The sequence below is a fragment of the Varroa jacobsoni genome, unplaced genomic scaffold (assembly GCF_002532875.2).
Source record: "Varroa jacobsoni isolate VJ856 unplaced genomic scaffold, vjacob_1.0 scaffold_1343, whole genome shotgun sequence".
NCBI classification, from domain to species: domain Eukaryota; kingdom Metazoa; phylum Arthropoda; class Arachnida; order Mesostigmata; family Varroidae; genus Varroa; species Varroa jacobsoni.
Window position 1 is genome coordinate 16,975 of NW_019214245.1, and position 12,088 is coordinate 29,062.

The window sequence follows — 12,088 nt, forward strand, 5'->3', positions numbered from 1 at the left end:
CCAAACCAAATTGCCTGAGTAGCGCAATCGAACCCGGAGTTGGATAGGTTAGTTTTAGCTTGCCTTGGTCGCGCCCCACCTAGAGCAAGCAAACAATCAATTCGAACGGAGTACATACTGCTATTATTAAGAATGGAGATTATACCGGTTAAAGTACACGCTGTGGTAGATATACTAAATGGCGATGGCCAACCCCATAGACTGTCATTATTTTCTCTAAGATGTAGTAGCACTTAACCAATCAGACAACATATGCTGCCAGGTAATTACGCAGGACCAGAGCGATGGCTGCCGGCGTTAATCCAACGGTCTCTTCAGATCTATGCCTAAATGGCAAACCCATTATCTTTATACGATTGATACCGTCATAAATGCCTGTTGCTAAAGCCGTTGTTTCAGGTGGCCATATACGGCATATTTGCTGGCCGTAGAACTGGTACTAGATAGAGTAGCTTTCTCGACGATTTTCCTTACAGCCATCCTACATTTAAGGGATATATTGTAGGGGTACAAAGGTAAGATAGACTGCTATTAATTTTTGGTAGACGTGATAGGATAGTTGGTTTGTAGAACTGCGTCCTTCCTACGGCAGCCGAATTTTCGTAAGAGATAATCCCAAACTTAGTTTTGTTATTGTGAAACATCATGCACCGGTACTGCACATCCCTCGTCTCAGAGAAAATTCCAAGGAGAACCTTGCCTAGACTACCTCTCCAGGATCCTTCTTACCCGTCCGATTGCACTATTTTCATTGATAAGCTAGAGCATGTTTACATACATATTTTTACATTGCACTCAGTGAAAAGAATTCGGCCGATGTCCTTTAGAGTTCAATGGCAATTGGTATTATGTATGTGTTGTAAATTATATGACAATAGTTTTTTTTTTTCATTTTAGTTATTTCATGATGTGTGGCTGAAATTCATTTGTTTTGTTAAACATATCAGGAGAGTGTATGGGAGGTATAGCCAGACAGATAACTTGACGTACAGCCAGTGGACTAATTCCTTGTAATAAGCAGGATAAGCTTAAACCAACAATCGCCTTTTTAGAGTTCGGACGACCCATAAATCACACTTGTCATCCAACCTAATTATATCAACTCGATTAAAAACCTGACAGTGGTAGAAAAATCTTTGAATTCGATTATTCTCAAATGTTTTGCCTATGTTCCTTTTAACCTTTACTGTTTCTTAATCCTAACCTCAAACCCGCCCAGCGATTCCGACAGAACAATGTATGTCCAAACGTTTCTTACATGTCACAAGGCGAAGTCCCTGATACAGTGTCTACGATTACTAGGTTAAGTTCGCCCGCTTAGTTCTAGACTGCTACGGTTCCCGACTATTTGTAAGTGCTTAGAATGCGCTCCGATCATTCAGCTCTGACCGTACAAGACGTATAAGGCTTGGTTAACAAATAACTTTAATCGGGAAACTGATTTAGTTCCTTGAGCGATGATGACGTCGGCTGTGGCCTCCACAAAAGAAAAACCTAGTCGCCAAGCAAACACGACAATGTTTCATCAATATTAACGGCGTACGGGTCCTACTGTATGGTTTGCCGGATACTCTTAAGGAAAGCAGATGTCACCAATGGACGTTGAAGTTCGGCTGAGCTGCACGCACGAACTGCCCGAAGATGAAATAATCATAATACTATTGCGATTTGTCTATATTTGATGTAGTTAGGCGCGGAGCGAGTTAAAAGTATGCCTGTTTTACATATACGCCGGCGTTCACCTCTCTGAACGTAAAGGTTAAGGATCTCGCTAAAAATACGTGGATTACCCGATTTGCTAGATCTATCACATCACAAAGCGTGTTCGCCTGCACTTGTTGCAACATTATAGCGCATTGATTAACCCTCGAACAGCTCAGTACGCTCAAGAATGTATACATGGTGTTAGCAGTAGACATTTTCACGGAAAACAAATGTTCAGAGGTTTATATGCAAGATCATTCTTCTGCAGTATAAAATTAATATGAAATACGGCTTTTGCTAGGCAGAGAGGAGCCTTCAATATTTCATGGACCATTACTCTGTAGTATAGTCAAGATTTTACAAACTATAGAAGAAAAACGACTTTTGACGAACGTGCGTTGACCCATTTTATGATTATTCGAACACTAGGTATCTGGTAGGCCTAGAGCTCGCATGCTGCTTTGATCAACACTAGCCCACGCTTCCTGAATTGATCTTAACTATATTTATATACGTCGACTATGCGAGTTTATCGAAATCTCGTGAGCTATTTCAATGCGAAAATCTTTAGCGTATGTCAAATACAGTTTATTCTAGCACTAACGATCGCCACATCCACGGACACTGCTAGGGAGGGCTTAAAAACACGATTGGTTTCTGATGTGGTTCTTTCTGTTAACGACTGTTTCTATCAGTAGATTTTCCTTTACGTACAGCATCAAGGACCTCTTCGAGTCCTGCTATAATAGCAGAGTTTATCGAGCCAGTAATGCAGTACAGCCTTGCCATACACGCTGTCGTTATCGACTAACACAACTGGATTGGATAGTTTTCCCTTCTATTGGTAATGTTCATACGACAAAGCTTCGTTTGTTTTGTGTTCATGCGGTGCGCGCTCTTCATGCTTTTATATGAAAACGATAAAGTCTAGTTTTTTTTTCTTTTCTATACGAAGTTTTGAATTAGCTTTTCCCTCAGTTGAAGTTCGCAGACCACGCTACAGGACTTTTGCGTGATCCTGCGCAGTTGCTCAACATAGCTCCAACTCAATCCAATTTGAATGTGGTCAGATTTTTTTCTTTAGATTGTCTCACAGACCAGTTGGACTAGACCTACGATGCAATCCTGCGCACCATGAGCTCACAAGTATCTAGCCCTTTATATTTCAACTATTTGGTCACCGTCCGCGCCGCTATCCGATCACAAACACGATCCATTCTTACATAACACCATGATAAATACATCATATGTTCAGAAATATTTGGATGCCAGCAGACAGATTGAGCCACAGTCTACTAAAGCTGCACTACTAAAGCTAAATTGCTTACTGTTTCGACTGCTAAAGGTATCCACACATAACTCAAAGAGAGAAAGAAAAGACACGACAGATATACAAAAAGGGTATCTCAATCAGGCAATTTACCACAGTATTTCAATTATTTTTCCTCTGTTATCGACTTTTCCAGAAGATACTAACAATAAATACAGGGAAAAGTAGCATCGGCAATTCACTGAAAAGCAGCGTGTTGTGGCGCAGGAATCTGATCCCGTCCTATTCCATCTCCTTCGAAGCTTTGCATCTGAGTCTGTACGACTCCAGCCGTTCACGCAGTGGTTCTTTTTCACAACCTTGTCAGTAATCCTGTCCATATCACCAACTTCTCTTAGGCCACCAGACCCCTCTTACTTTCCCCGAACTGACTTCATCCTTCCGACAACTGACCAAGTGGTCCACAGGCCTTGTTCTGAGTCCCCTATTTACCTTCTATCATGTAGTAGTGCGTGGTGAACAAGTGAAAGGAGCACGTGAGGACTGAAATGTGTTCGGCTTTGCAGCTCTTGCAGGTTCAGAGAAAGGGCAGCCTCAGGAGAATGTGGGCAAGTTGGTAAGGGTGTTCGACCCGCTCGATGCTAAGTAGCCCCGCAGGTATCTGTCTGCAGCGATGCACCAACGGTGGCGATGAGCGGATAGAGAGGAAAGAGAAAAACATCGTGTTTGGTTTCAATAGTCGTTTCTTTCTGTCCAATCGGCCAACCGCAGCTGCTACTGTCGCCCATGCTGACAGCGGTTGGGCGCTCCGTTGCCAAGGAGAAGAAATCTGGCGACAACTAAATGAAAATTTTTTTGCTAGACATGATACAGGAGGGCAACAAACATCGTTACCCCAAAGAAACAGGCCATTTAGAGATGCGCGATGGCGGTTGCAGTACCCGCGCCTGGTGGCCAGGGGAAGGCATTTTTAGGAGCGAGTCTACTAAACTGGCTAGGTTGAGCACCTCAACGTAGCACTACGAACAACTGCCAGCGCTAGTCCGTTGCGAAGCTTTCTTTTTTCTGATTTCTTCCTTTCCTCGCTGTTTATAAATCTTCCTATAGTTCTGCGCGGATCCGTCGCTTCAAGAGAGCTCGTGTCAATTCCGTTCCCTGTTTCGTGGATTGATCTGACCTTGACAAACGGAAACGTGCTTTCGAAGCAGAAGCGGAAGTCAAGACAAGACCACTTCCGCTAGTGAAGTTTATTTGACATTGCTGGGACCAGCAGCAACGGCGCATGGAGTATGGCATCGCTCTGTTTTAGCGATGGAAGTCACTTCGACATAGGAGGTCACTTCGTGCCTGCCAGTGCACGCTTCCTTAATGCTGAAGGCGAAGAAGAATTGAGCTATTAGGAGCGTAATTATTTCTCTTTTTAGGAATTAGGTGACGTTGTCTTCGACACCGAAAAAAAATCGTGATGAGTTTTGATGATTGAATTGCGGTTGGCTGGAAAGGGATAAATCCCGGTAGATTTTGTACGACGTGTGCTGGTCGAAAAGGGCGTCGGATCAGTATCGGTAATTGGAACTATTTCCAAAATCATATATATGTACAATAAGATGAGGCTAATGCCTCTCATATTATTTGTGATCGTATAGCTGAACGCTCTGGAGCTGAAATACATATTAGCTTAGGTGCAACATGGTGGTATAGTTTTTTTTTTTTTAGGAAACCTATGTAAAGAGAGATCTAACTAAACAACAGCGCGATCCCTCGATGTCCCTGGTACATAAGCAAGACATCTATTCACTCATGCCAATTTTTCCTTGCGATGCTCCACAAGAATTTTTCTTAGAAAGAAAAAAAGGTCATGATTAAATGGAAGCTGGCGCACCCTCAAGGCATGGCTGTAACTCATACCTTTTCAAGGGCGTAACAGTGCCTAGTTCTGTGTAGCTGTTGTAAATTCTATTATTCCCAGCCTATTGCAAGGAAGAATATCGTAGGAAACACATGGATATACTTATCCTACATTTAAAAAAACGCTGAAATATAATCGCAGTTTTGAGTTACTCCCATTAACCGAACAAGCCCTATAGACAACAGCTAAAAATGATATAGCTTTTAAACAGCAACGTAACAACAAACAAAGTAAATTTTTATTTAGTGTTAATTTATATTTATAGATTACACCTACTCATATAGTGCAATAGCTGAAGTACCGCTTATTTTTTAGAACGCTATTTTTTAGAAATTTAATTTCTATCGCTGATTTTTTGCATCAGTACGAAACATTTACCTCATTTTAAATCCTTCTCATTTCCAATATTTTTAGCTACCGAATATGCTGTGTTCTTACGATATTTTTTTTAAATGAATGTCGTTAGATTCTCTTGTTCCTAACGTGAAACGAAAAATAATTTTCAGTATGATTTAAATCAAAGTTCGTTCAACTAGACAAGTATTATCGATGCATCGTACATATGCCCCTAATCGTATATATCTGACCAGGCATCGCCAGGCATAAGCTATGCTGACTGTTAGTGACGGAGGCAGATATTTAAATGTGTATTTTTGATAACTATAGCTCACCAGCCAGGGGCTTCGAATGAGCAATAATGATCTCTGCATTGCACTAACTCTGCTCTTTACCAACGCTCAACCCGTCAATAATTAACTATCTTTACCTTAAAAACTTCGTCACTAAGAATTTTTTGCCTTTCAATTGTATGGCCAACCGTACCTAGATAACCTTGAATCAGCTACTGAATAGCCATTTCGTAGTGAAGCTTTGTTACCATACATTGCAGCTATCGGGCCAACGAATTATCTTAGCATACGCTAGTCCGCCAGAAATGGTACGCTCAAGAATAAACAATACAAGGGAACTAATGAAATACATAAAGGAAGTCTGATAATACATTGCTCGATAGAACAAGGTCACATTAAGTTAGCAGCCTGAAACCAACGATCTTGAACTTCTGCCGTTGTTCAATATCACACCCGGCTTCGACTAAAGTCTCCTTCCTGCGCTCTCTTTGTCACAGCACTAATGAGGCCTGTCTGTGATGTGTAAAATCATAACGATGAGTGTCCAGCATTACGAAATAGGACTTGGCAAATACTTCGTCTGACAACGATTAGTCAGAAGAACCCACTGTGCTGTTTGAGACAGCCTTCTATGTATCATCAAATTAAGGCCTCTTTACATTCGATCCGATCCATATTTGGCCCTCTTGAAATCATTCAGATGAGCAACATAGCCAGATACATAAACAACATTGTCCGACCTATAGAAAGGCTTGCTGCAAATGCAACGCTAGGAACTCCACAATATAGCGAGAATAAAAAGAGCGGGTGGAGGCCTGTCGAACCGAGCGTCACAAGCAATCATCACGTGCAATCTGATTAGCACAAAATGATAACTCTGAATTTCGATGGTTACAGATCTGTAAGCTGTCATGTGCTTACATAGGTATGTGTGCCTGAACACATACGTCCTAGCATCGAAGTTGAAAGGTCCGTATAACGCCATTAACTTCCTCCATGCCTGCGTAGATTTTCTAGTCCTGTTCGGTACAGCGGTGTTTGCATAAAGAGTTCAGTTAATTCGGTATCACATGATGATTACAACACATAATTCCACATGTTTCTTGCATAGAAAAGCTTTACTTGACCACCCAGCTGTCTTTTCCGGTGGTCTTTATCCTCGCCGGCTCTCGGCATTTTCCGGAAGCGAATGTCGCTTCTGCTCGAAGTTCAGGAGCAATCGCAGCAGTACAACCAGAGGCAGTGAATCCCCTGTTTCCCGAGTTTGGCCGGGACGAATGCGGTTCAGTTCCAGCAGCCGTGGTAATGGCGGTCGCCGTATTGATGGCTCTTCTTAGATGCTGTCACGTCTACCCTGCTCTGTTTCCGTCGACAGTAGTTGAGATAGTAGAGTTGTGCCAGGTCGGGTGTCTGCCGCCGCCGTGCGAAATCTCACTAATCCATAAACACGCGCGCCTTTTCTCTGTTGAACGTGCGTGGCGAACGGTTCATCTCTACTAGGAAGATATACGAATTTGAACGAAGTGCAGGTATAGCCATGCTTTAACAGACGAGAAAATCTCTTTAGTTCTTTACGTTTAATTATGACAGCGCTGCCTTTATCACAAGGCCTGTCAATCAGTTGATTTCTGCGGACCAGTATTGGGGTCAGTGCATCATTCATCGGATTTCCTCGGCCCACCCTGCGTGTTCCCTCTATGCCAGATCCAGTAAGCTATAAGTCCTGCTAACGTAAGTCTGCCTGTATCCGTTAAGACCTCCCAGCGCCTCCCTCTTTTCTTGGCTATCTGCAAAGTCACTGGTACCATTTCTGTACTGGGCGCAAATATCTTCAACAATCTTATCTAGATGCTTGAAAAAACAGCACAGCTAGATGCTGGCAGCGTTAGTCTTCCGACCGACAGAGCATTCTATTCCTGTGTTTAAATAAGGTGAATACCAAAAGTGAACCTTTGCATGCATATCTGACCTATGTAGCTCGGTCATGGCTTTACTAGACATAGTTTTTTCTAAGCATGCGTTTGGATCTACTTTTTGTGAAGTAGCCGTTCTTGTGGAGTAGCTGAGTACGTGTACACCTACTGAAGTCAAGACGAGCTCGGCGCTCACTTCGACTGTTAGTTGGTAAATAAATTGGAATTTTAATAAACTGAAATGGAACTTGAAAATCATTGAGAATTCAAGCTAGGTGCAATCTCTCTATCCGTGTTTCTTTGCACTGCCTTTACTGTTATGCGAACGACAGCTTCTGCCGGCTCAGGCTTGTTATTCTAGAAACTCCAGGACGCGGCACACGTACTAACAAAGAACTAAGGAGGGTAATCCATGTCCGCGGAGCCTCGTACGCCCATAAGATCTTAACATCGTTCCAGCGGCTTGGACGAGTCTCGGACCTAACCCATCCAGTCGTTTATCTGTATATCCGACGACGCCCTAATTCAGAAAGCCCGATTTCTTTTTTATAACCGGCTTCAGCTCTTCACCCTTCATCTTACCCCATGTCAGCCCCACAGCCGACCGCCGGGTACGGACCACGGATGTATTGTGCTACCTAGGGCTGGAATACGTGCCGCAATATGTGACGCACGCGTACGACGGCTGTTTTGAAGGATGAGGTGGAGAGCGATGCCTTTAGGAGGACGGAAGAGGCGGTTCCAGCATCGTGATTTATAATGTTTCTGCTCGTCTGCTGAGGCCCCCTCCCCTGCCCCATACTTTCCACGTGGTTGCGTTTTTTCCTCGTTACAACCCCGTGTAAGCAAGCGGACGGCTGCGGTCTTGGGTTTTAAACAAATTAAGCCCGCCCGCAACTGAGATATGAGGTGCGAGGATGGTACGCAAACTCGTACAGCCACATATGTAAACACGCAAGCATACACATACATACCTAAACGTACTCAGTTGCACGATGTGGCATATCGTCCAGGTGCGAACCGAGCAGGAGAGCGTAAAGAAGCACTCTCAGATTTTTCGAGACAGCTAGAAGGGGCGCCAGGGATCGACGACGTGCGGCGTTGCAAGCTGCGCCATTAGTTGTGAACTAAGCTGCCAGCTATGAAAAAGGACTGTTGTTGACCCCTTTGGGGGCGGGCTTTTGGGACTGAGAAAATCTTAGTAGGCACAGAAAGCTGGGAATGGGGCAGCGACATACCTAGATTGAGCGAAAAGGGAGAAAGGCAAGCAAATAAAGACTGTTGCTGGTGATGGCAGGGGAACAAACAAGCCCCCGACGGAGACCCGCTGTCGCATCCCAATTTGTCTACCCTTCAAATTAATACCAGTTTCAAGGGGTACGAAGCTGCTGCAGCAGACGATACAGGCATCGAATGATGCTGAAGCTAACAGACGAAAGTAACGGAAAAGCAAAAGAATGAGAGAGACCGAGAAGAGCTATACAAACAGCGTTTTCTGTTTTTTCTAAAAAAAATTTTAGTCTTTGACTCAGCAGCGAAGTAGAAAAATATGACAGTCGTGGTTGCGTTAACGCTTGCGCCAGTGCACCACTTCTGACAAAATGGTCAGCGTTGGAGAAAAGGTTAGAATTTAGGGTGTAGAAATAGTGAGGATCCGCAGGATGGTTGCCGGTTGAGGGGTCCGCGCGGGGTCCGTCGCGTATTTCCTTTTCCGACTGTTGTCAGAAAAAAAGAAATATGTTTGAGGATACAGCGAGCGCTGGAGGCGGTGCTAGCAGTACAATAAGGCGAAGTAGTGGCAAGCAAGCTTAGATACCGCAGCCCCCGTCGTTGTGCGCATTATGTAGTACGTATCTACTAGCGCCAAGTGTGGCAAACTCCTGTTGTTTGCACATGCGAGAAGTCGTCAAGCGAATGCCAACATATAGAAAAGCTGTACATCATCTCATCGTACCGTGTCTTATGCAGCGCTGCCAGAGAAGTGGATGCAGGAAACCAACAGGGGCAAGACAAAAAGCAAACGTAATTATAAAATTTTTCTTCACCTGCGGTAAACAGTCGCCCGGACAAAAGCGATCAAGAAAGATGAAGATGTTGAAGACGTTCATGAAAGCAAAGAATGCTCTACGACTCAGTGAAGTGATAGTTTGACGATAGCCACTTTACCACAAGAAGAGCACTTAAGCCATAATGCCAGTTAGGGCTAAGGCGTTTAGTTTATTTGTGATATTGTACAATATTGTACGTAAGTTGGAAAAATATAGGACGTTTGTTTGCGGAATAAACCAATGCGGTACGTCAAAACGTAACGTTAGTCTTGATTAAAGCAATCAGGCTAAGCGTTTCTTAATCACTAATTTCGACAAAGACAACAATATCGTATCATATTTTCTAATATGAAAAATATCTTACGCCTTATGTGTCAGGCCGAATGTTTAAGTTTATATTTAGCATGATTTTTAAATCTTTTGTTAATAATCGCAATACTGGTATAGTCACGCATTTGTAAGCGTCCTTATTTTATTCCTTATTGAAATAATAAAAATTATTATCATCACTAAAAATATCGCCTTGAAATTGCATCTTGTAGAAAATATGTGACGTCCTATTAGGCTATCCAAAGCTGTTATCCATTTGTGCCTGTTGTTTGTCCCATTTAAAGTCGGTTCTTTTCTTGGTAACACAAGGCCTAGACAGACGTATCTTTATCCGTAATGCATATTTCCTTCATACGTAATATTTAGTTGTTACGTTCACCTACTCGAGTGCTGTCCATACATTTTCAAGCACGATAAGAATACACAGCCAACACGACAACAAAACAGATACCAGGTGGAAGTTCCACATGGCCCCACCGTGACAACAAATGTGGCATTAGCGCTGACGTATTTCTTCAACTAAAGTTGCTAAGCTAGAGACGAACGGCTGGTAACAACATTAATACAATTAACAGCAAATCAATCGTGACTTGGATCACAAGTTATCATCTATGGACTGATGATGTGTCTGTCGCCCATGCGGCGAAGACCGGTAGTCACGCTATCTTAAGATAAAGTCGAAAAGAGGTTGGTTACTACAAGTATTCGTTTCTAAACGTCATTACGTCGGTCGGAGAAAGAAAAAAATTACATTGATATTGCTTAGTGAAAACGTGAAGCGAGGGTAGGCCCGCAAAAGTGGCCTCAATCGCACAAATACTCTAGTTTTCTTCCTGCGACCGCGTTTAACAATAACGTTATCTCCAGCTTGAAGCGAATATTGTGCGAAGTAATCTTATAGCTAGGTATCGTTGATTCCCAAAAGTGTGTATTCTACTTTGATGACCGCTTTGAAACCCTAAGTAATGTATAGGGCAGAGGCAGATGAGTAAGATGAAACACATTTTCCGTGTAAACACAAGTCTTGGTATTATAGTAAATACGTTAACGGCAGCTATAATTTTATTAACTAATCTCAGCTCGAAGGCAACAGCTTTACTATTTCTATAATTTTACTGTTGATAACGATCGATAGGATTTAGTTTTTTTTTTTTCCTTTAAATTTAACATTTGCCAGTTGCTCTGAAGGAGAAGATCGGGAAGTCGTACTTGATATATGTATAGTCGAATGGTAGAAAACTGTATTCCATTTTGCATCGCAATATAATGCATGCTTCTACCAATTGGCCACAATGAAGATTTCAATCTTCTGCACACAGTTTTACATAGATGGATTATAGTATATTAAACATCGTATAGCATAGCTTCGTCATTTCCTCTAGAGGCGTTTGACAACATTCCTACCCGCCTCCTATCCGTTAATTTGTCTGCCAGTAGCTGTAGATACTCATCCTGAACTCTAAATAGCATCAAGCGTTCATCAATCAAATTTATGTCGAAATCTTCTATAATCATCTGCTTATTCCATAATGCGACCCTTTCGCTTGAATAGATGCTACGGGTTTGGCACACCGACGTCGTCTATTTATTTTAAGAGGAATTAACGTTAACAAAATAATAAAAACGGACAAACGAAAATTACAGAGGAGTAAGAAATAGTCCTACTAATATAATATTGCTATTGCTGGCTCAGTTCGAATCTGAGCCTGAACAGTATTAAATTAACAGTGAATTAGCTGAATTCTGCGACGTCATTATATCCTAACAAGTAAATACTATTACATCTAGCTTGAATTTAGTTTGGAGTCCACGCATTAAGTATGAAAAAGGGTTTTTATTATTTTATATAATTATATGAAAATTATTTTACTATATTAAGTTTAAGGAGCCTAAACGGTGAATATCTGTTTTCTATATGTTCTTTAATCTAATAAGGTGAGTTCAACACATTACCACCTGTGGACCTACGCTCTTCATTATACTGTCTCAATTATATATTGAAGCATTTAAATTATCATAGAATAAAACATTTTTTGATAATGGGGCCTACAAACGTTTAGAGGCAAGTAGACGCTTCAAATACGATGAGCGAGGTGACGTCTGTGAAGCACTGAACGCGATTATTTATTATATCCCTTCGATAGCTTCTCATACTATCGATTGCAGGATGGGCCGTCTGGTTTATACCATCGTATACGTTTCGGCTTTCATAATTTCGATCGTCGTATCAATTAACATCGTAAAGTACTAATAAATAAAGAAGATGACCTTGTTTGAAATATAAT